The sequence below is a fragment of the Mustela lutreola genome, chromosome 3 (assembly GCF_030435805.1).
Source record: "Mustela lutreola isolate mMusLut2 chromosome 3, mMusLut2.pri, whole genome shotgun sequence".
Lineage (NCBI taxonomy): Eukaryota > Metazoa > Chordata > Mammalia > Carnivora > Mustelidae > Mustela > Mustela lutreola.
In genome coordinates, this window is record NC_081292.1 from 30,999,588 (window position 1) to 31,003,730 (window position 4,143).

The window sequence follows — 4,143 nt, forward strand, 5'->3', positions numbered from 1 at the left end:
TACAACGTAATAATAATAATAATAATAATGATAATAATAAAATGAACAACACTTAAATTCTTAAGGAATGAGGCTAAATCGGTAATATAAAATGAAAAATTAAAGTACTTTAAATAGTAATTATATAGATATAGTCATTTCAATTGGGATCTAACATGGGTCCATCACTTTTCCCAGGCCTCAACACAGGGGAAGAGAAGAAGAAAAAGGTAAGAAGCCTCTGTAACATTTGATGTTGTCTTCCCCCAAGTTCACCAACCTGTCACTGATGTTTAAGGACTTGGGCTCTCTCACAATCCTCCAGAACAGTGCTGGAAGTCCTGTGCAGAGTATCTCACATGTGCTCCCTGGGCTGGGATTTGGCCTTTTCCGGTTTCTTCCCCATTTTCTTCTTCTGGCTAATGAAGCCTAGAGCAGCATTTCTCTTCATATTCACCTTCAGTCCTCCTGGGATTGGCCGCAGGTTAATGGGCACATAAGGAAGACTTCAGCAGCCTGTTATCTGTTTCAGGACAATTAATATCGTGTTCATAACAGTCATGCCCTTAAGATCACTGGCTCTCATTTTTCTATTACCACTTTCGAAAAAAAGAGCTCTATCGAATGTACCTAAAGATGGCTTCTATCATTATCGAAACTTCTGGCACTACTTCCCATCAATACAAGTAGTTATTAAAAGCTTCTGACATCACTGTTTCATGGAGATTATATTGGAAAATAAACTAGGTTTTACTCCTTTATGGAGAGCTCTTCACACGAGGATTAACTCATCAGCCCTTTGGGACTATAGTGGGGAATGGGTAAAATGAGTCCAAGTGATAAGTATGACCATCACACACAGTATCAATATGCTTTTCCTTTCACCTTTCTGGGTACAAGAACTCCACCCTCATTTACCCAAAATGTCCATTAACCTCAGCAGACGTTTGGATACTATAAGGAGTAAAAATAAGATGCTTCCTGCCCTTTGAGATAAAAAAAAAACAAAAAAAAAACCTGTTGCTATGAGAGTAGAATGTTCAGGTTCCATAGAGCCTCTGTTCCCCTTTTAGGTTATAAAAAGTTTACTCAGGATATTCACTATGGTGTGGAGGGCATGCTCTATCTGGATTAAATGAGTGTAAAGAGAAGATAAGATTTGGGGCAAATGGAAGAAAGTCCACAGGCCTAGGAAATCTGTGGGAAGGAGAAGAGGAGAGAAAAATGGATGTTTGTCAGATAGGTATTTTCTGATTGTCTTCTCTGTGGTAAAAAGATGAGAACATTCCAGAGAGGTGAAGGAAACACTGAAAGCAAAGAGCTCTTCTCTGTCCACGTTAAGACTCCTAGAAAGATGTCATCTCTGAAAGATGTCACTCCTAGAAAGATGTGAACACCTCCCAGTCACCAAGATGGGCAGTGGCCACAGCAACTTGGCAATTCTAAATGGTCACGTGAAGGAAGTCCCCAAAGGTTAACTTCCTGGTGTCACCCTGGGTTTCAGAGCAACTGAGAATCTGGCTTGGGAGCTTGTCGTACTGGTTTGACCACATGACTTCTTACCAGGGGTTACTGAACAAACTGCAGGGCTCGAGGTCAGCTGAGTTAGACCCTCCAAGGTCTATACAGAAGCAGAAGCTAGCATGAGCCTCGTTTGTCAGAGAGCGTTTTCAGCCCTGGTCACACCGAAAAAGACCAGCTCATGAATCTTACTTCAGCTGCAAATGACAAGAGGACAGTGTATAGAGCTAGAAGACAGACATTGTCCTTGAGGTCAAAATGATGTAACACTGAGCCTGAGGCCCTGGCCCATCCCTACTTAAGGTTATGTGCTTGGCACCTCTTTCTCCCTATTTTCAGACACAAACTTAGGGAAAGAGCATTTGTATGACTATTTTATGACACTTAATGGACTGTGTAAATTTGACTAATATTGATACCAGATGGTTCATTTATTCTTATGATTGTTTGACTTTTTTTTTTTTTTTAAGATGGAGAACAGGGTAAGGGCCTTAATGTTAAGTTGTATGTTTCATTCATTTTTGTGTCTCTCCTAGTAACTGGCCGATGATGTTACATGTAAAGGAAGGTCAAAAAAATGCCCTTTAAGCAAATAATTCGTGAAGTTATTTTTACATTTCAGTGGTTCACAAAATTCTAGAGAGCAGCTCATGGCATCTTAAAGTTTATCTCCTTATTTCCATGCTTCCCTAATGCAGTGCTCTAGGAGTAAATCACCTTGAGTCAGAAGAAGCCCCATCTATACTGCTTCTTCTAAACTTGAAGAATTTTCCTGTTTCCCAGTCATTTTTGAGTTGGAAGGAGAGAATCACATCTAGTTTGTGAAACCCTAGCTAGAAGGGATTTTTAGTCAACACACGAAGGTTCACAGAGGTTGTTCCTTCCAAGAATAATCTCCCAGGGCCCCATTCAACAATAAATATTGCCCAACTTCCCCACGCAGAAGTCAGCGTAAGGCTGCAAACACTAAGGAAATTGCCTCTGCATCCAGCCAGCTGATTTGGCAGACCAAGGGCCAATGCACAAAGAAGGTCTGTCTCTGTTTGTTTTCCTCATACTTTTCCTCCTTTCTGAGCAGTAAGCCATGGAGAGCTATGGCAACGCCTGGGAAGAATGTGTTAGAGACTCCCTCTTCCCGCAGACCCCGCTAATTACAAAGAACCAAAGTTTTTGCTCAAATTGACTGGGTAGTTATGATTCTGACCACTGGACATACTGCAAACAGGGACTTCTATAAGCCTCACCCTAAAAAAGACTTGGGAGGAAGGCTTCAGTTTTCAGTCACTTTGTTTCCTTTTCAGGCTCTTTCTCCTAGGAAAATGAAAATAAAGACAATACCATTTTATGACTCATTGGCCTTGTTACCCAGTAGAATCCACAGGGACATTTTTCTAGTGTCGTAGAAAGAGCACCAAAATAACAAGTAGTTTGTTATCTTAAAAGGACAAAAGACAAGGATTTAAGAGATGTAGCTTATAATTCTAGTATGAAAAAAGCCACTGGATCTCTCCATGACATGGGCCAAGTCCCTTTACTTGTATGGGTCTGAATTTCCATTGTCAAAAAAATGAGCCCTTATACTTGTGTTTGAAATTCAGTCATACAGAATACTTTTAAAATTATTAATTAGAGGGGCACCTGGGTGGCTCAGTCAGTTAAGTGTCTGCCTTTGACTAGGGTCATGATCTTAGGGTCCTGGGATCTGACCCCTTGTCTTTCTCCCTGCTCAGTGGAGAATATGCTGCTTCCTCTCCCTCTGCACCCAACCCCCTTGCTCTCTCAAGCATACTCTCTCTGTCTCTCTCTCAAATAAGTAAATAAAATCCTTAAATGAACTATTGACTGTATAGAAATCTTGACACTTTGGTCTGAGTTATATTTTTTTTTTCAAAAATATTTTTAGGTGATCGCTTCTTGGCCTTTTAGCTAAGATTAGGTGTAGTATCTGTTCTTATCAGTTTAATATCTGATATTGTCCTCTATCTGAGGACAATATATTAAATGGATTTTTGGAGTAGGGAGTTGAAATAGGAGCTTGCTCCGTCCACTCCATGCATCGACCTGGTATTGCAGTACTTCCAGGAATGGTGCACGCTCCCCACTAAAGTAGTAAATAAAAGATTTGGTTAGTAAGAAAAAAAAAGAATATTTTTAGGTGATTTTATAAATCTTTCTCTTAAGTTGATTAGTTTGTATTATTCTTAAATAAAAATTTTGCATCACTAGCTCTCTGTATACCTTAAGATAAAATTCATACAGGAAATATAGAATAATATTTGATCCTTCCCCATTACCATGCATTGTATTATCAAAGCCAAGAGAACAAAGATTTATGCATAGAGTTGTTCATTGGTGATTTTCTCTTTGGAGTTCTGAGTAGCTGTCTCTTCTGGGCCATTGCATCTATGCTAACAGAAGCAAGATGTACTTGGTTGGTGGTATTCAACTGAAATAAGGTATATACTGGAGTCAGTCTTGGTCCATTTACTACTTTCTGAATTTTCAAAAAAGCTAATAGTTTTATTAATCAAAAGGCTGTCATGCTGCATAATCTTCATCTGGGCCATGAAAAATCTATTCAAATAAACTAGGAAGTCTTCATAGAGAAGCAAAGTTTTTTTGTTGTTGTTGTTGTTGTTTTGG

The 4,143-nt window shown here is 39.3% G+C and overlaps 1 non-coding gene across 1 annotated transcript; it reads left to right on the plus strand.

Annotated features, from left to right (window-relative positions):
* Nucleotides 1-3,406: 3,406 nt before the first annotated feature.
* LOC131828227 (U2 spliceosomal RNA) lies at nucleotides 3,407-3,598 on the plus strand. Its single transcript, XR_009352296.1, has one exon. It is a non-coding gene; the product is annotated as a U2 spliceosomal RNA (small nuclear RNA).
* Nucleotides 3,599-4,143: the final 545 nt, after the last annotated feature.